Raw genomic sequence first — 22,483 nt, forward strand, 5'->3', positions numbered from 1 at the left:
AGGCTTTAAGATTTCAATCTTAACCAATACTTGTCTACAAAGATTTGGGCAGCATCTCCCCTATATATACAACATCCCCGAGAATTTAACTCGGCCAAAATAATTCAACAACAACCCAACAACAACACCAACCACAACAACAATCACTACACAACACAATATAGCATAACTAGCCCTCTTTCCAACATAGTGTAATAACTTTCATTCCAACTTCACATTTCCAAACCAATCTCAATGTTTTTACATTCATTACTAATCAAGATCATTACAATATAATTCGGAAGCATTTCATATCATTTCTACAAAATATTCACAAGATATACAAAATATACAAACTTTCCACCAAAACCATAATCCATCCAAAACTTCTAATCTTCAATCTACATATTCATAACATATTTCCATCTTCCAATTTCATCAACCATAATCATAATTTGCACCTTAACAATTTCATTTTCATAATTACACAAATCTACCATAAAATCACAAAACTTCTCATAACCACTTAACAACCAATCTTTCATGCCAATATGGACTATTATCCTTCCAAATTCACCAACTAACATAATAATTCACATTTAGAACTCCACTTCCATAATTACATAAAAAGTTCATTAAAATCACATAATTTCCTAGAACTATTTCCAATAATTTTCCATGCCAACTTGAACCATTTTCTTCCATTTCCAATATAAGGTCCACCACAACTACAACTAGAATACAACATAAAATTCAACTCATCTTATTTATACAATCTTACATACACATGCACACATGCAAACCCACTTTGTAAACTTCCATATTTCCATAACATTACAAACAATATTCTCATCTAATTCCAATCCTTACAACATATATACTTATTCCATATCACAAAAGAATAGAAATCTTACCTTTTTCTTCAAACTTCCACTTGATAAAAAAAGTACTTTCTTGCCTTAAAAATTATACCATGTTGAAGAGCATCCTTGAGTTAGTAATATTGCTAGAAAATTATGATTTTGGATCAAGCTTCATGGACTTGGAATTTTTTTTTTTTTGGAGGGGGCCGAACCCCCCTTGTTTTCTTGCTCTTGCTCTCTTTGTTCTTTGCTTTAAGAATGTTCTTGGTTGAAAATGAAGACTTAGCCCCTTTTTATTATTAATCACATGACTAATTTAAATGGGCTTGGGTCCTTTATTAAGGACCATGGCCGGCCACCTCCTCACTTGGGCCTGATTTTTCTCTTCATTGTTTTTGGGCCAACCCGGTTGGTCCCGAGTTAGACCTAGCCCACTGACCTTTCGACCTTAAAACGTTCATATCTCCTTGTACCGTCGTCACCTGGGGACCTACGACCTATGGTTCGAAAGCTAATTCAATTGTCTACAACTTCTATTTCTTGGTATTTTTCCAAATTCCAAACTTATAATACCGTGTTTTCCCCCCAAAGTCAGGTCACCCGAAAACGTTTTCTTAAAAATATTCGTTTGGAGGACTTCCGCTTTGATTTGGCCCCAGGGTCCTTCTTGAGTTGTGTTTAACTTCACATATGTGATTCATATAATTTGTCACATGTCTCAAAAAAAATCTTGACGTGTGGGCCCCACCTCAGCTTACAAATAATCCGACGTTCAAAAATACCGGATATAACACAAAAGAACTATGACCAAAGAAGTGTTATACCCCGAGTTTTCAGAGCATGAGTATGACATGTACCTCACCGTAATAATGGAGCGTCGGAGACGTCCCATGATGTTTTGAAAGGCACAAGCCATGGAAAGTACGTAACAACGAACAAAAAGGGTGAATTACGATCTCGTAAGTCGTAATCGGGAAAGAGAATTTTGAAACACGAGAACCTGGCCATTATTAGTATAATAAGTGATAAATATCATGTATGGAGAGTTTCGGAATATTTCGAGATCAAGCAAATTGAAGAAAATAAGTTCGACAAAAATTTGAGAAATGTTGGACAGATTTTTAGTCAACTTTGGAGGGGTATATCTCCATGTATATTTGGAGTTTTAATGCGTTTTAAAAGCCTAAAATGATTTTCGTCGAGTCTAGTTCGTAATGCAACAAACCCCTCGTCGATAAGACGTCGGAGTAGAGAGTTATAAACGTTACAAACTGAACTGTCAACGCAGAAACAACACTGCTACAGTACCGCCACAGTACTGCTACAGTACTGTAGCTACAGTGACGCCGACCCAACTTATTATAAAGGGGGTCAAAACCCCATTTTTCATCATAAAACCTTCCAAAAATTTCCAGAATTTTCCAGCCAACTAAAGGGCTCTTAAAATACAACATAAAAGTGAAGATTTTGGGCAAATTTCAAAGTCTTGGAGTACTAATCGAAGTCCGAACAACACGTAGACGCGATGATGATTTCATTTTGTGTTAGAGTAGCTTGGGAACAAGAAAATGATGAATATTTTGCAACCTTCATAAAAACAAGGTATGAATCATTAAATCCTTCTCTTTATCAACCTTGATTAAGGAATATTTGCAAGAAATAAAAGTTGTAGTTGTTGTGTTGAAGTTTTTGATTTGTGGATTGAGGGTTGAAGAGAAATTTGGATGGAAATACATATATTTATCTTGTAGGATGTTGGGGATGTTGTTATTGATGTTGTTAGTATTAATTTCGGCTTCTTTACGGAAATAAAGTTATTAAATAGTCGTATCGCAAGTGGGTTGGTTGAGAAATTTGAAAAACAGTGTGTGGGCTGTTTTATGGCATATGTTGGTGTTGGGAATGATATTACTACTATTGGTATTGTTGTTGATGTTGTTGGTTATTGAATTAGAATTTCGAGCGAGGCATATAAACAGGGGAAATGCTGCCCGAATTTCGACAGAATCTAAAAGGACTTTCATTAAGTGTTTAAGACGAGCGTATGACGATGATTCTAATAATAGTATGAATGGTTGTATATGTAGATTACGAGGCTACGAATAATCTCCAGTGAATTTCAAGACAGGAAGTAAGTTGGAAGTGGAGAAATTATCTTCCATGTATGTTAAGGCTCGTCCCTTTCTTTCAAAGGCATGATCCCTAGGTTATAATTTCATAAATGTTTCCATATTTTCCTTGTTATCAAAAGTTAAAAAGTCTAAGATTCCAAGGCATGATTTCCTTCCTGATAATCCATAAGTGTTTTCCAAACCAAAGTTTGTGATTATGTGAGCTCTTATGATAAAGAAGATGGATATGTTTTCCATGACAACGATGATGTCAAAAATGAGAATATTATTATGATGAGAACGATCTTATGTTTAAAGGTTCCAAGTTTACGATTTCAATGACGACATGAGAATGTCGAGCTATTTATTAATTTCTCAATCTATTCATGGATGGTGACTTTATTTCTAAATATTCCAAAGTATATGAATTGATGCCTTATGAGATTTACGATCCTATTCTATGTTTTCTCTTAATTCTATCCTTCATCGATAGTCTCACCTTAAAAATAATTGTTCCTTCAAAGTGAGACAAAGCGACGATGATTATTCCATAATATAATCGGAGGCTACCGACCTTACGTCACTCCGATATAGTTGTTGCTTTTGATTGGGCTCTTATGCATGCTTTATATATATGTATGTATTTTCTCACACCGCTTCGCGCTATAGTCGGCCGGGCATGGCACGTAGATGTGCACACCACTGCAGTGGGCATGTTATGATATTGCCCCGGACGCGGGAGGCCTGGACGCAGGCTAATGATGATAACACCGAGCCTTAATGGCCGGGCATGATACTATATATATGACACCGAGCCTTAATGACAGGGCATGGTACTATGTATATGTATAAAAGGTTTTTTTTAAAGACTAAGCAAGCATGCATGGCATCCGCCTTACGAGGCATTCAGATGTACAGGTTGTCTCTTTTATTCCTTGTTACTTTTCATATCTATGTTATATTGTTACTCATGCCTTACATACTCAGTACATTATTCATACTGAAGCCCCTTCTTGTGGGCGCTGCGTTTCATGCCACGCAGGTGTATACAAATGAGTAGAGGATATTGCTAGAAGATGTTTCAGCGGGATTGGCGAGCTCCATTTCTTTCCGGAGTGTTGCCGAGTCAGAGTATGTGTGTTAAGGTATATTGATTTATGTTAGAGACTTTGCAGACAGAGTCATGTATAAAGTATGCCAGTCTTGTAAGCGGCTATTTAAGCCGATGTATCATTATGCATTACTTTACAGATTCATATAATTACAGATTTTATTTGATTCGAGAAAGACGAAAAGAATGTTTTCGAAAAACTTCCATTATGCATTTCATTTCATGACTTAAGAGTCCTGTGAGATATATAAGTATAGCGAGAAGCAGCGGGTTCGCTCGACTCTAAGTAAGGTTCGGGTGCCCATCATGCCCTCCCAGGATTGGGGTGTGACAAGAAGTTCACCGTTTAGCTAATCTAGGAGTTCCACTCTTGGACTTCGAGGATGGTGTTGTTGTTATTCAGAGCAGAGCTCATTTCTCATTAGTGGTAGTAGTTAAAGAAAATAAGTTTAGAGATCCCTACTTGTTACAACTGAAAGAGGGGATTCGCAAGCATAAGATAACGGCTTTTGAACAAGGGGGAGATGATGGTACCTTGAGGTACCAAGACAGATTAAGTGTTCCAGATGTAGATGGGCTCAAAGAGCGAATCATGTCAGAAGCTCACATGTCACGACCCAACCCGCCATGACTGGCACCCACACTAACTCCTAGTAGGCGAACCAAAACGTAAGCCATCTATTCATGCAAGTCCATTTTTATGTTAACCAATTCAATAGTTTATTAACCATTCAAGTACAAGATAAATCAAAATTTAGTCATGTCATAAAATAAGGAAGTAAATGCGGAAGTCCTAACTATTACAACCCTAAAATCCGAAAGTCACCGTACAAGGACTCTAATAAAAAAACATGTCTAAGGAATGTATGTTGTCTAGATAAATAACCAACAATATCTGGAATGAAAATAGACATCAGAAAAGAAGATCTTTGGGCGGCCTGGCATGGATAGAAACTCACCCAATGCTAGATATGAGGTCGGATAGTAGTCTCTGGATCACAATCTGCACTCAAAAGAATGCAGCAAGGTAGTATCAGTACAAACACTATATACGGGTAGATATCATAGGCCGACTAAGATTAGTATCATGCATACATCACAAAATCAATAAAATAGACAAGCCAGTCAACAACACATAGTCAAATAACCCAACAGCAAGTCAACCAAGGATATTAACAATCAAGTCACCCAATGATATCAAGAGTTAGATCAACGGAAGCAAACAACAGAAATAGTCTACCAACAACAACCAAATATACCCTGTACACACATGCTAACTGATGTCATTGCTTAGTAGTCATGAACTGCAGGGGACCTATAGTGTCTATGTACCACTCGTTCCGGACTCACCCCTCGGACCCGAGCTCACAACTAGGCCACATCCTCACCCCCGGTCAAATGTGCTTGTTCATAGCTAGGTCTCATCCTCACCCCCGGTCAAATGAGCCTTTTCATATATATATATATCCGTATCTATTGTCACATTGTTTTCAATAATCGAATTATCATTTTGTATCTCACTTTCACCAAGAAGATCATATTAACTTCTCATCACAACATCATTGACCTATATGTTCCAACACAATGAATAGTGGTACGAAGCCCACATGATCACTTAATCAATAGCATATAGGAATTTCAACCACACACATCATGTTTGAAGATTAGACATGCTTTCTCCTATCAATTTCACAACACATACAATCAACTAATCAAAGTCTAACTCAAGTAGACTGTAACCTACCTCGAATGTATAGCTGCAACAATGCAGATTACTCCGCTACAACCTTTCCCTTCTGTAATGCCTCAGAACGCTCAAAGTCTAGCAATTAAGATGCTAAATAAGTCATAATCACTCTAGTCACAAAATCAATTCAATGAACACCCTTCCACCTTACCCCTTTCTAATGGGTGAATGATTACTAGGTGTAAAGCAATCTAACATTGGCCTTACAACCACGAACTATCAATTTACAAGGCTATTTAATCAAATTACCTCTTACAAACAGTTTCTATGGTCAAGCTACCATTTTTATGAAACCTTAAGTCTCAATTCACTTAGTTCATGTCTCTAATGGTTCAATTCTTGACTAGAAAGTGATAACCCAAGCTATTAGATGAATAACACACAATAATATTCATAACCCACCAACTATTCAAAGTCTATTAGGTTCTAGGGTTACTATTTCTAATTTACCATTGTAGACCCATGAAAGGGATGATAATCATGAAAATGAAAGCGTAATGATGGAAGCAGTGGTTGCTTACCTACCTCTCAAGGATATTCTTGCCCTAGCTTGGAATTTCGCCCTAGGTGCTTGTGGGGAACTCTTTTGGAGTTTTATGAATAAAGAATTCGGAACTAAGTGTTTAAAAGCCGACATTTTGTCGTCGTCGACCGCTGCAACGACCCATCCATCGTTGTAGCGGTCCCACTATAGCAGGCAAGTTCCCACTGTAGCGGACCTCACTAAATCCTTCCCTCCGCTGTGACGGGCTTGATCCCGCTATAGCGGCACCACTATAGCGGTCAAGTGTCTGCCATAGCGGACACACCCAAACTCGACTGACCACGGCGTAGACTTTTTTCTTAAAACCACATGACATTTTTTTTAATTAAAAAATAAGCTAAATGATTTTTGAAAAAAAATCCCGTCAGCGAAAAGGGTATATTTGCATTATTTGTGTAAGGGCAGAGGTATATTTGCACCATTTTGTAACGGTAAGGGTATATATTCATCACTTTTTTAACGGGGGGTACATCTGCTCTAAATCGCAAAATTGAGGGGTATATTTGGACCTTTGCCCTTGTCAAAATAATATCTAAAGCATTTTCATATAATATTGTAAGTATTTCAAATACATATATTTTTTCTTTATCCATTACAATTTCCACTATGCATTTTACTAGCGATTGTTTCAGAAATACAAAGCATTACCCCTTACTTTGTAACATTTTCAAGTATTTATATGAAAAGGATTATTTTAATCTTTCTCACTTAAATACATTTTATTTATACATATACTATAATTATTATTATGGCGGTTATATTTGGGGGGAAAACATAACTGTACATTATTTAAAAAATATTTACAGAATCATAGCAGCATTAATTAAATTTCATTCCATGACAACTAATTTCATCAACACCATAACTTATTCCTAAATCAAAGGAATTCACCAAGAGAGAATCACGTATAACTCCCCAAGCTTTTCTATCCTATTTTTTAGCTCAATAATTTTATCTTATAAATCAATTTCTCAAACATAATAAACACCTAAATAGAAGGGATAGTTGTATTCTTAAAAAGTTAAATGTACATTTACATCCGTAGAGGTAATCAGCTGATGAAGTTGAACAAATCGAAGACAAAAGGTAAAATATTATATTGAATATGTATAACATAAATATATCATGAATATGTATGTGTAAAATTTATATACAATGAGTATAATATTTTATAGAGAGTTGTTGTTATACACTTATAACAGTCTTTGTCATTCAAATAATGTGTGGCTGTTATAGGCAAAAAAAGATGCATAAAACCTATGCTTTTTATTTTTAATGTTGTAAAAAATAACAAATTATTTAAAATTTAATTCTCAAAGATATGAATATGTCACTAACCAAACATTTAAGAAAGTTAATACAATTTCAATAAATTCATAACTGAATGTATAAAGTTTTAAGCTCTAAGACACACATTTTAAATCTACTGAAATATAGTATATTAAAATATCAAATTAAATATTTTATGAAGCTCTTTTATTTATTGTAATAAAACAATGATATTCATATGTATATTAAATAAAGTTATAGAAGACAATGATATTCTTAGATTACAAATATGTATTCATATGTAATCTTCTGTCATAAATATAGTATATTAAAGTATCAAATTAAATATTTGATCAAAATCTATACACTTATTATTGGTAACCATATATATTCTATTTTTTTATTAAGATAATTAGCTACTATATTACCCGAAAAAGTAGATAACTGTTATATGGGGGTAATTTTACAAAGAGCGTACTGTCATAAAGTTGGTCATTGTCATTATAAGTAAAATGATGTTATAGAGAAGTAAAATATAATATAAAAGATCGGTTGCAAAAAATCTTAGCTGTTATAGAGAGGTGCTATTATACGCGGATGCCGTTATAGAGAGGTCTAACTGTATATATTTAAGGACAAAATTAATCCCTTAATTTATGATGCTATTTTTGAAGAACTTTAAAAGTTGTGCTATTTGTGTGCCTAACTTTAAAAGCTAGACCTACCGTGTAATTTTCTCCCTATATTTTAGTAGCAGCCCAATTCCATTCAGCTTATAACCAGCCCAATAACCAAAGCTAAGCCCAAACCATTTTTTTTTTTTGTGCGGAATGTCCTTCAAAGGCACTAGTCTTTAATTTTGGCCCCCTCAAATTGCTGATCTTTAATATTTGCCCTTGCCCTAATATTATGAGATTTAGGGTTCGAACCTTGGCTCAATAAAAAAAATCGCAAGACAGAGTTTGATGTAATAGGTTTGATGTTTAAAGGCTCTGGTGTTTGGGTATTTGCGAAAGTTTTTAGGGCTGTGGCATATCCAATTAGTGATGATGGTTGAGTCACAGGCTGACCATCCACCAGAGGTGGCTGGCTGCCAGCCGTTGAGGCCATAGAATGATGATGTTGATGCTAGGGTTTTGGTGAGAAGAGAGTTATATCGAAAATGGCATGAAAACATCTGTCAGACAATTTATCGAACAGGTTGCAGGCGTCCTACTGTGAGCTTGGTTTCAACAACAATGGTGAGTAGTCAGCCCTTCCAAAAAGTTAGGAATAACACAGCAGACAATTCATGAGGCAATTCGGATTTCGAAAATAGTTGCTTCAACCTCAACAAGCACAGCAGCAAACCATAAGTTCGGATAAGTTGCTTTTTGTACGCAGAATATTACGGCTACTTTTAACTAACCTGAAGCCTACTTGTATGCTGTTGATTTTGGTTGGGGAAGGCCAGAAAAACTAGAGTTCATTTCTATTGATGATGCTACTGGATTATCAATGTCCCTCAGTAAGTCCAAGGACTCTAATGGAGATTTAGAAGTTGGCTTGTCTTTGCCCGAAACTCGAATGAGCGCTTTTGTGCTATATTCACTCATGGGCTAAGCTTTTTGTAAGAACTCTATTTAAAATTCTATTTTCAACACAAAATAGAGTCGCATTTTTTATGTTTTAGTGGGTCAACTAGAATTAAAACACTTCAAATTGCTGCAATCACGGTTCATGTCATCAACAGTCGAAAATCCTCATAAAGCAGATGAATCTCCATTGTTCACAGCCTACAGATCCCTCTAACATATTATACATAAATTCTTTCTTGATAAACGCTAGTCCTCTTGTTAATATGGAAAAACTTTTTCCAATTCCCATAATGGTGTACTAAAAAGCTAAGGATTAGGATTTAGAAAAAGGAAAAGCTAATGGGTTAATAAACTAGTTAGCACCCTTATGGGTGAACCTGACCCACTAGCTATTTTTAACCGTTATAAATTTCTTTCTTCTAATATGTTCTAAACTTAGAGTCCGTTTTGATTAGTTGAAAAAAAATGTTTTTAAATATAAGTGCTTAAAGTAATTTTTAAATGTTAAAAGTTATTTTATAAATAAACAGTTATGTGTTTTGATGAAAATGCTTAAAGAGTTTTTAGAGATAAGGGTGGTATTGAAATTAATAGAAAATATAAGGGATAAAAGGATAAAATTATTGATTAAATTAAAATGACTTTTAAACAAAAAAAAAAAAAGTTAAGGTTGATCAACTTTTTAATTTTAATTTATTTTAAACACTTGATAACTTAATTTAAACTATTTTTTATTTTATTAAATACTCAAATAAATTAAATAATAACTTATAAAGCTGGTTTGATCCAATCCAAATGGGCTCTTAATTGTTACTATCATGTTCTATAATTAAAATCATTGATCCGCGTGCCAACAACCAGCTGGCGACTTTCATCAATTATTGACAGGTCTAATCCAATATCAGCCGCACATCTCAGAGTAACTTTCTAATAATTCAAGTCGTCAATAATTCCACAAGCATAAGCAACAGTTTCTATATTCGGAGTATTATTAAGATAAGCCAAACTTACTTATAACTGCTATATCTCTAAACAAAACGGCAATGTCTTCTGTGATTGAGCAATGTCAAGTTGCGCCGCCTCCCGGCGGTGTAGCTGAGCTGACACTCCCTCTTACCTATTTTGATCATATGTGGTTTATTTTTTACCGTATGTGGCGGATTTTATTCTACAAGTTTCCCATTTACAAACCCAATTTCGTCCAAACCATTATTCCTACTCTTAAAGATTCACTCTCCCTCGCTCTCAAACACCATATACCCTTAGCTGGCAACGTTGCTTGTCCACTAAATTCAGACGGTTATCCTGAGTTGCGTTATGTGACGGGAGATTCTGTGTCTGTTACCTTTTCTGAGACGGATATGGATTTCAATTTCCTTGTTAGAAATCATCCACGAACCGCGAACGATTTTTATTACCTTATGCCTCAGTTGGCGAAACCTAAACATGCACCGGGGGTTCAAGTAGCTCCAGTCTTAGCGATTCAAGTGACACTTTTCCCGAATCAAGGCATATCCATTGGTTCCATTCACCGTCATGCCGCTGGTGATGGAGCTACCATGGTAAATTTCATAAGAGCGTGGGCTTTACTCAACAAATTTGGAGGAGATGAACAATTCTTAGGAAATGAGCTCATTCCAATTTATGATAGGTCCTTAATAAAAGACCCTCATGAACAAGGGATGGCTATATGGGATGAACTCTTGAAGAAATATAAGCCGGAAATGCGTGACATAAATATGACTCCTCTTGATAAAGTTAGAGGTACATTTATTATAGGACGGGATAACATCACGAAGCTCAAGAACTTGATATTGTCAAGACGCCCGAGCCAAACTCATGTGACATCTTTCACAATAACATGTGCTTATGTATGGACTTGCTTGTTAAAATCAGAGACCGCAATCCAGGAAGAAATAGACGAGAATGTTTTGGAGTTTTTCTGTTTTGTTGCAGATTGCAGATCGCGTCTCAATCCTCCACTTCCTTGTTCTTATTTCGGGAATTGCCTTGTCACACTCGTTACAAAAGCTAGTCGCCTTAACTTAGTTGGAGAGGAAGGCGCTTTACAATTGCTGCGGAATTAATTGGAGAAACCATCCAAAATCGAATGAAGGATGAGGAATATATCCTGACTAGAGAGTGGTTTAAAGAATTTTGTACTATAGATTTGAATCGGTCACTTTCAATTGCTGGATCACTAAAGTTTGACTTGTATGTTGTTGATTTTGGTTGGGGAAGGCCAGAAAAAGTAGAGTTTATTTCTATTGATGGTGCTACTGGATTATCAATGTCCCTTAGTAAGTCAAAGGAGTCTGATGGAGATTTAGAGGTTGGCTTGTCTTTGTCCGAAACTCGAATGAGTGCTTTTGCTGCTATATTCACTCATGGGCTAAGTTTTTTGTAAGAACTCTATTTAAAATTTATTTTTAGTGAAAATTGAGTCGCATTTTTAATATTCCAGCTGAGAGATGAATCACTTCAATCCTTTAGCTACAATAATCGGATGCATTGATAGTACTAATCACGATGAAAATCCTATCTTTATCGAAATAGTAACAATGGTATATGTAAATTGATTTTCCAAGTGACACATTGTTAATGGCCTATAATTAAGATCAGAACCCTCATTTCAGAATCAGTAAATGTAGTACTAACGGTTGACAAATAGAGAAACTGAATTATGTGTGGATTAGATTTACTGTATATGTGTTTCTCAAAGTAGGTTGAACCTTAATCAGTAATATTTAAACAAGATGAAAATGAATTTCAGTTGACACACTATAATTGATATTTTGGAGCGTCATACTTCCTAAATTTTACTTCTATCACGCAAGAAAAATAAAATACAGGGAATCAATAATGATCTATACAACTTACCCGTTAAAAATATTAAACAAAACATATTCACTCCTCTATATGATAGTTCATCAACCGCACATCACATATATTTTAGATATTAAAAAAATAGTTCATCAACCTGCACATCACATATATTTTAGATATTAAAAAGATAGTTCATCAACCTGCACATCACATATATTTTAGATATTAAAAAGACAAAAACTGCAATCACACAAGCGAATAAAATATATTTAGAGTTAATTATCATCGCAACTTTAAATGGCATAGAGGCATCATTTTAAAAAAAAAAAAAAAAAAGAAGAGTAAATATTCAAATTCAATGCTGCTTGACATAAAGTCAAGAAGGGCAACTACTTAAAGTTAAATTAAAACTTCTCAAGTTATCGTTTCTAATTTTCTTATTCCTTTTAAAGAACTTTCCTTCATAAAAAAATATGTTTCCAGGAAAAAAAGTTAGCATCTAATTATTGTTGAGTTAATAATTTGAAAATTGAATAACGTCATAGATTCTTGGCTTAATAAAATCTCCACAGATGTCATCAAAAACAAGATGTCCTTCCCAAGTTCCCATCCGAAAAAGATTCAATTTTAGTCCTTTTCTCAGCCTTTCTTTCCTTTTTAAATGAATTAAATAAATAAAAATGGCATAAATTTCAAAGGAGTAGAAACTAATTGAACATCTTCTAGAATGATGATTTTCAATTATTTTCTGACAATGTCATTCAGGAAGCTATCATGAATGCAGGGATAGTTAAGTGCAGGGTCCCAATGAGTTTTTTATTAGGAGACAGGCCCAGGTTTATTTTAGAAAATTTTACATGGCATAACTAATTTTAAGAGACATTTACGGTTAATAACTAATATTTGCAACAATCCCATTTTGTAGATATATTTTTATTTTGTAGCTATATGCAGTTATATATAAATGTATTTGAATGTATTTGGTTTTGAATGAGTTATATGTAGTTGCATTCGGAAATGTCTTATGTCCTTAAATGATATGGTTTTTTTTAATACACTATATATATTGTTTAAAATAGCTACTCTCTCTGTCCCAATTTATTTGGCACCATTTCCTTTTTGGTCTGTTCCAAAAAGAATGTCACATTTCTATATCTAGAAACAATTTAACTTTATGGAATCATTTACAACCACACATTTATATAAGACTTGTTTTGGACCGCACATTTGAAAAGTCTTCCTTTCTTTCTTAAACTTCGTGCCAAGTTAAATGGTGCCACATAAATTGGGACGGAGGAGTATATTCTATTCAAATTTTGTGTATTTAATTTGATATAATTCATTAGTATAAAATGCTGATACAGTCAAATACATCAAAAAATATATGTATATGAATGTATATTTGCTTCGAATGAGTCAGTTGCAGTTGTATTGAATCATTGTTTTGGGCAACATACTGCAATGGTTCAATACATATGTATATGGCTCAATACATATGTATGTGTATTGATATACATATGTATATGGCTGAATACATATTTTGGCTGATTTTATGTGTTGTTTGTTTCATTTATATACACATGTATTTGAATGATTTTATGTGTGGCTTGTTTCATTTATATACTTATGTATATGGCTCAATAGTGTATTCAAATACATCCAAATACACGTGTCTGCTCCTAAAAGCTGTACGAAATATAAATACATGAAAGGTAGCTACGGGTTGTTAACAACTCTTACGTATATTCCTATAAGTTTATTTTGTTACACCCCGCACTTTCAGAGCATGAGCATGTCACGTACATCACTGTAGTAATAGAGTATCGGAGACGTCCCATGATGTTTTGGAAGATACAAGCCATGGGAAGTATGTAACAATGAAGTAAAGGATGAATTACGATCTCGTAAGTCGTAATTGAAAAAAAAAAACTATTTTGGAATGCAAGAATATGGCCATTATCAAGTATAATAAATGATAAATATCATCTATGGAGAGTTTCGGAAAATTGCGAGATCAAGCAAATTGAAGAAAATAAGTTCGACGAAAATTTGAGAAATGTGGGGCAGATTTTTTTAGTCGACTTTGGCGGGGTATATCTTCATGTATATTAAGAGTTTTAAGGTGTTTCAAAATCAAAAAATGAAGTTCGTCGAGTCTAGTTTATAATGCAACAAACCGCTCGTTGATAGGACATCGGAGTAGAGAATTATGAACATTACAAACTGAGCTGTCAACGTAGAAACAGGGCTGCACAGTACTGCTACAGTACCGCCGACTCTACCACTATAAAAGGGGCTAAAAACCCCATTTTCTTCACCAAAAATCCTCTAAAATGTTCCAGAAAATTCAGCCATCAAAAGGGATCTTAAACTCACATAGAATTGAGGATTTTGAGTGAAATTCAAGCTACGAAATACTAATCGAAGTCCGGACAACGTGTAGACGCGATTATGATTTCATTTTTGTGTTGGAGGAGCTTGGGAACAACTAAATATTGAAGATCTTGTTACTTTAGTAAATATAAGGTATGAATCATTGAATCTTTCTCTTTATCAACCTTGATTAAGGAATATTTGCAAGAAATAAAAAGTTGTAGTTGTTGTGTTGTTGTTGTTGGTGATGGATTAAGGTTTGAAGAGAATTTTGGATGAAAATATATATATAATTATCTGGTAGAATGTTGAGGGTATTTTTATTGTTATTATTGGTATTAATTTCGGCTTCTTTACGGAAATAAAGTTATTAAATAGTCGTATCACAAGTTGATTAGTTGAGAAATTTAGAAAACATCGTGTGGGATGTTTTAGGAGATATATTCGCATGCATAATGGTATTGATGATGTTGGTATTGTTGTTTTTGATTGGTTGTTGATATTACGATTTCGGGCTAGGCATATAAACAGGGGAGATGCTGCTCGAATTTCGACAGAATCTAAATGGAATTAAATTAAGGGTTTAAGACGAGCGTATGAAGACGAGCCTAACAATGATATGAATGGTTGTATATGTAGATTATGAGGCTACGAATAATCTTAAGCGAATTGCGAGACAGGAAGTAAGTTGGGAGTCGAGAAATTATCTTCCAGGTATGTTAAGGCTAGTCCCTTTCTTTCTAAAGGTATGATCCTTTCGTTATAAACCTTTGTGTCATACCCATAATAACATTGGTTCCGTTAAATGCTAGAAGTCCACGAATTTCGTGATCCTTATAATGTTATTGAGCTTCTAAAGGCATGATTCCGATGCTATGGCTTCATAAATGTTTTCATATCTTCCTCATTTCCAAAGTTAAATGTTTACGACTCCAAGGCATAATTCCTTTCCTAATAATTCATAGCTGTTTTCCTAAAATTCCGTAGTTTCCAAACCGGAGATTTATGATTCTGTGAGCTCTTATGATAACAGCGGTGAACATGTTTTTACGATAATAATGATGATGTCAAAGATGAGGATATTTTCTATGATGATTATGATGATGATGATTTTATGGCTAAAAGTCTCAAGGTATGAGATCAATGCTTTGATGAAATGATTTTTATTCATAATGATTTCCATGTACATGAGCTTTATATTATTATGAGGAGATTGAGCTTATTTTGCAATTTCTTAATTTCCTTCATTGTTGGTATTCTCACCTTATGACCCTTGTTCCTTCAAGGTGGGATAAAAGATGATGATTGATCCATAATACAATCGGAGGCTACCGAACTTACGTCACTCCGATATAGTTGTGGCTTTTGATTGGGCTCTTATGCATGCTTTATTTATATGTATGTATTTTCTCACACCGCGCCGCGCTATAGTCGGCAGGGCATGGCACGTAGATGTGCACACCACTGCAGTGGGCATGTTATGATATTGCTCCGGATGCGGAAGGCCCGGACGCGGGCTAATGATGATAACACCTAGCCTTAATGGCCGAGCATGATACTATATATATGACACCGAGCCTTAATGGCCGGGCATGGTACTATGTGTATGTATAGAAATATTTTTTTAAAAGGCTAAGCATGCATGACATTCCGCCTTACGAGGCATTCAGATGTACAGGTTATCTCTCTTATTCCTTGTTACTTTTCATATCTATGTTATGTTGTTACTCATGCCTTACATACTCAGTACATTATTCATACTGACGTCCCTTCTTGTGGAAACTGCGTTTCATGCCACGCAGGTGTATACGCATGAGTAGAGGATATTGCTAGAAGATGTTCCAGCTGGATTGGCGAGCTCCATTTCTTTCCGAAGTGTTGCCGAGTCAGAGTATCTATGTTATGGTATATTGATTTGTGTTAGAGACTTTGCAGACAGAGTCATGTATACAGTATGCCAGTCTTGTAAGCGGCTATTTGAGCTGATGTATCATTATGCATTACTTTATAGATTCATATGATTACAGATTTTATTTGATTTGAGAAAGACGAAAAGGATGTTTTCGAAAAGCTTCCGTTATGCATTTCATTTCATGACTTAAGAGTCCTGTGAGATTATGAGTATAACGAGAACCAGCGGGTTCGCTCGGCTCTAAGTAAGGGTCGGGTTCCCATCATGCTGTATCAGGATTGGGGTGTGACAAATCGGTATCAGAGCAGTTCGTCCTAGGGGTTGTTTGCAAAGTCGTGGCCAGTATAGTCTTGTTTATGGGTGTGAAGCGCGCCACACTTATAAACAAGAGGCTGCAGGGCATTTAAGAACCATTGACCTTTCTTTCTTATCTTAGATCGTGCCATAGAGCTAAATCATAGGATATGATATCCCTGATTCTAACCCTAAATATTTGATCATGGATAAGAAGTTGATTATGCCGCTACGAGGAAATTGCTTCGAATTGAAGTTGTTCATTCGAAAGGTATGTTTCCTGTTTCATTAATATGAATAGATGTTGATATGAGAACTTAAGCAAGATATTATGGTATTTGTGATTGCTTTGTGGGGGCATTGGATGTGTTTTCTGGGCTGTGTGCAGGGATGAGGTAGTAAGAATTATAGGGGAAACTCTGCCGAAATTTTTGCAAATTGAATTGTTTGTATGTCTATAGAGAAAGAGTAGAGGGAAAATGTAACCATCAACCGTTTGGTAAGTCATGATTGAAGGAACAATTATGAGACGCTTTCAAAGAGAAGTTTTAGAATGATCTTAATTTAACTTAAGAGAGGAATCCTGGAGGGAAAAATGATTAGTAGTTAAGAAACTGAGATGAAGTGACATCAGGAACTCAAATACAGTATTACGATTTGTAGATTAGATTGGTTAGTAAGTGATTAGATTTGTATATATACGAGATCAAGATGGGTTTGTACTCATAGTGGAATGTTTTGCAAACTTCTAAGTAGATACTATGAAGTGGCAAATGGGAAAAGAGTACTTTAAGAGCAACGGAAATCTAGGAGGACCTTCAGGACAGAAGTACGAGAGAGTGCGGTTATAAATTAATTAAAGAAAGTTATGTGATCGGTGACGATAAGAGGAAGCTTAGTAAATTAGTAAGGTTGGCCAAAGGTAGACAGTTATGTCATACGACAGTTGATTTGGAATAGAGATGCGATTAAAAAGGAAACAGGATGGATATACGAGAAATAAACATACATACGAGCAAGCTATGCTATCGTAAAGGGAAATAAGAAATGAACGAAGGAAGAAAGAAAAGGGCGTCTTTTACTAGAATTTCATGATGAGAACAAGAATCGGCGGGGCATTAGAAGGACTATGACGCATGATTATGATACAATCAATTAGTTAAGAGAAACTATAGGACGTTATGAGCTAAATTAAGAAAAGGACGAATCGCGAGAATACGAGAGGAAGTATCGACTTTTATTGATAAGATAGGAACCCAACTAGAACATGAACATGAGCGATCCGTAATAAATCCACTCCATTCCCATGCTTGGTATATCAAATCTTAATGTCTTGTTATTTGATTGATTCTTGAAAATATTATTTTACTCATCATCGATTACTCCTTTGGAATCGATACGAATTCCATAAGCTATTCGAAGACTATCGACCTGATGTCACTCCGAAAGGCCAAGGCTGGATCATTGACTTCTCATTCAAAAATCAGGCCTCAAAACATTGCGATTTCCTTCCGCATTGCGGAAGGAAAGCGGAGTCCTGCGCAGAAGGTCTCAGAACTTTCCGTTTTTCATCCGCATCGCGGAAGGAAAGCGGAAGGTCTCAAAACATTGTGTTTTCCTTCTGCATCGTGGAAGAAAAGTGGAATCCTGCACAGTTTTTTTTGGTCCAGACCAATAATGGTATATACGTATGAATAAATGTAATGCACTATTTTACGGTTGAAGGAGCATGGTATAGTCAGGCATTATATAAGGAGCCTAACGAATTCTAATGTCACCATTGATTCATTAACCTAGGGGACTATTAGGCATGAAGGAAGGAAGTGGTTCGAGTTGTGTCTAATATGTGTTGACATTTGACTTGATACAAGAATCCAGTTAGCAAAAGAGGAATAAGTCAACCCATGCGATAAAAGTAGCTCCAACGTTATATGGACTAGAAGAGTTGAAGGATCGCTAGGGTCGGTCAATTGACTACCAAAGACGGTCAATACTCGAATGCTACTGGTATATGAGAACCTTTTTAGACGAATTGGAATATTTCCAAGTACAGAGGAGGGAAATGTACTGGCTTAAAGGAGCCGAAATTCGAGATGAACTAATATAGCAAGGATGTGCTAAAGAAAAGTGGAAATGGACCAGATGCAAGTATATTATGAGACAGACAGGGGAAGGAGGCATGACAAGATAATGAAGGGTTAGCAAATCAAGGGGAATAAGTTTTGTCAATGCAACATGTTGTGTCCCGGGGTATGATTCGAATCGCTCGTACCAGAGAAATTTTTATTACAAGTAAATATGCAGCAGACATACCCCAAAAATGTAACGGAGGAAGTGAGAAAGCCTACAAGTGATCAAGGATAAGTATCAGGGACATACGGTATTACTAAAGAAAAATCGCGGCGTTGGAAGAGATGAGAGTTTTAAAAGAGAAATATTTATAGGAATCCCAATGATCGTCAAAAGAAAGAAAGACAATATGCCTATGGCTAACACGACAGTAGTACTACTTGAGATTTGAAAATATCTCATGCGTCGAGAATTTTTAAGTCACCGTTTATATCAAATTGTGAGAGTATGTGTCATAGGACCATATAAATAATCGTCCTGATAAGATGGCTAGTAAAATAGTGTGGGGATGACAATAAATATTTGAAGAGGAATGAAAGCTAGTTAAATCTCAATTAGGCGCTGCTATAGGAGAGCCAAGGACTTAAAGAGGGAAGCACACTTGTATTAAAAGGAAGTTGTAATTAAGGAAGATTTTATTTTAGTCTCATGCTAATGAGTTAATTCGTAATGATGTTAAGATTAGAGGAGAGGAAATTGGAGGAAAGATTCAAACAAGGATTTGAAAAGATTTTGAATGATGGATTAGTATGTTGTAAGTACAATCTTGTGATAGGGGATAATAACGATGAAAAGAAAATGTTGTATACAAGAGTATAAGGAATGGTGCTGAGGATTGTTGTATGGGAAGAATGGAGTCCCATTAGAATATAGATCCCTTGGCCATGGTATTTTTTGACGCATCGGATGAGTAATCTGAAGTAAAGTAATTAATGAGAATAATAAGCCATTGGCAAAGAAATGCTATTGCAAGCCATCTGGGCGCTACCATAGGTGGAACTATGATGACATTGTAAGGAATTAAGGAGTTTGACAAAAAGCATTAAAAAGGAGATGGAATGATAAGTATATAAAATCGATTAATACTAAGAGCATAATCTAAAGTAGCACTAGAGAAGCAAGCAAGGAAAAGTGTTATAGCTAAGTAAGAAAGTTGCCCACTAGTAGAGAAATAGAGGGCTGTGAAATAGGAGGGACTAAGTCAACGGAAGGTAAAGTCGTGAAGACAAGATCGCAGGAAAAGGATTCAAGGATATAAATAAAGGAGATGGACATTTGAGGAATTAAGAGATCTGCTTGATTAATAAACCGAAATGATAGATAAATGTGTCAAACTATGAGAAAGACGTATTAAGTGAGAATCGGGCAAAGGCTAAAAGTAGAAGGAGAAACCCAGAGGAAACGATCAAAGGATATTGCGTTTGATTAGATCAATCGAGTGACAATGAAACTTCATAGAACAAGCAACATGATGGCTCTTATTGGAAAAGGAAAAACCGAAGGTTACAGACAAAAGAAAGAATGAAAATATCCGAATTCGCTGCATGACTAAGAATCTTGGTTATTTTTCGACAAACTTCTGAATTCACCCCTAATTTATTAGCCGAACTAAGGATCAGAAACTTTAAGAGTAAATTGAAGGAAATGAATCATTAAAGAACATATTTGAGATGTTTTTGATATAAGTACAAAAATTGTCGTTAGTTATCCAAGTGCCAGAAGTCCAACTGAAGGAAAGAGAAATTAAGCGAGACATTTCGGTGTTAAACTAGTTGAAAGATAAAGTCCGCAAAGATTAATTCGACTGCTATAAAAATCAAAGGATGCTAAATATGTGCAGCCTTGAGGTTATCTATAAGGAAGTAAGAATAAGAATAAGTCATCTCCAAGGAGATAAAGGCTTGGGACACCTGTGAAACGTAAGAAATATACCGGGAGATCGAAGAGAACAAGAATTTCTGAATAAAAAGAAGATGAGATCAAAATCGGATAAAAGTATGTGGTAAGAACGGGATGGAAGGGCATACAAAAATGTAAACAACAAAGGCTGAAGAGACAATGAAAGCGATAAAGCATCGAGAGTTAGTAGACAGACAAATAATAAGAAAAGGGATGACCTTGAGTACAAACATAAATTTTGGCTACAAAAGAGGAAGGATAAATTACGTAATTCGAATAAGTTCAGCTTTAAATGAGTAAGTAAGACTGCAAGTAAGTAAAGTATATACCGACAAATACGGGTAAAAACATTGATATCCACCTCGGAGCGAACTCTACCTCAACATTCGAGGACGAATGTTTTTGAAGGGGGGAGAATGTTAAACCTCGCACTTTCAGAGCATGAGCATGCCACGTACATCACTATAGTAATGGAGTATCAGAGACGTCCCATGATGTTTTGGAAGGCACAAGCCATGGGAAGTATGTAACAATGAAGTAAAGGATGAATTACGATCTCGTAAGTCGTAATTAGAAAAAAAAAACTATTTTTAAATGCAAGAATATGGCCATTATCAATTATAATAAATGATAAATATCATGTATGGAGAGTTCGGAAAATTTCGAGATCAAGCAAATTGAAGAAAATAAGTTCGACGAAAATTTGAGAAATGTTGGGCAGATTTTTTTAGTCAAATTTGGCGGGGTATATTTCCATGTATATTAGGAGTTTTAAGATGTTTCAAAATCCAAAAATGAAGTTCGTCGAGTTTATTTTATAATGCAATAAACCGCTCGGTGATAGGACATCGGAGTAGAGAATTATGAACGTTACAAACTGAGCTGTCAACGCAGAAACAGGGCTGCACAGTACTGATACAATACCGCCGACTCTACCACTATAAAAGGGGCTAAAAACCCCATTTTCTTCATCAAAAATCCTCTCAAATGTTCTAGAAAATTCAGCCATCAAAAGGGCTCTTAAACTCACATAGAGTTGAGGATTTTGAGTGAAATTCAAGCTACGAAATACTAATCGAAGTCCGGACAACGTGTAGACGCGATTATGATTTCATTTTTGTGTTGTAGGAGCTTGGGAACAACTAAATATTGAAGATCTTGTTACTTTAGTAAATATAAGGTATGAATCATTGAATCTTTCTCTTTATCAACCTTGATTAAGGAATATTTGCAAGAAATAAAAAGTTGTAGTTGATGTTGGCGTATGGATTGAGGTTTGAAGAGAATTTTGGATGAACAAATATATATAATTATCTTGTAGATTGTTGAGGGTATTGTTGTTGTTATTATTGGTATTAATTTCGGCTTCTTTACGGAAATAAAGTTATTAAATATTCGTATCACAAGTTGGTTAGTTGAGAAATTTAGAAAACATCGTGTGGGATGTTTTAGGAGATATATTGGCATGGATAATGGTATTGATTATGTTGGTATTGTTGTTGTTGATTGGTTGTTTATATTACAATTTCGGGCTAGGCATATAAACAGGGGAGATGCTGCCCGAATTTCGACAGTATCTAAATGGAATTAAATTAAGGGTTTAAGACGAGTGTATGACGACGATCCTCACAATGATATGAATGGTTGTATATGTATATTACGAGGCTACGAATAATCTTAAGCGAATTGCGAGATAGGAAGTAAGTTGGGAGTCGAGAAATTATCTTCCAGGTATGTTAACGCTAGTCCCCTTCTTTCTAAAGGCATGATCCTTTCGTTATAAACCTTTGTGTCATACCCATAATATCATTGGTTCCGCAAATGCTAGAAGTCCACGAATTTCGTGAT

General features: G+C 35.3%; 1 pseudogene; it reads left to right on the plus strand.

The window, feature by feature from the left end:
* The first annotated feature begins 10,026 nt into the window (after positions 1 to 10,026).
* Positions 10,027 to 11,686, plus strand: LOC132630875 (phenolic glucoside malonyltransferase 1-like; annotated as a pseudogene).
* Positions 11,687 to 22,483: the final 10,797 nt, after the last annotated feature.

Source organism: Lycium barbarum, chromosome 1, assembly GCF_019175385.1.
Source record: "Lycium barbarum isolate Lr01 chromosome 1, ASM1917538v2, whole genome shotgun sequence".
Classification (NCBI taxonomy): domain Eukaryota; kingdom Viridiplantae; phylum Streptophyta; class Magnoliopsida; order Solanales; family Solanaceae; genus Lycium; species Lycium barbarum.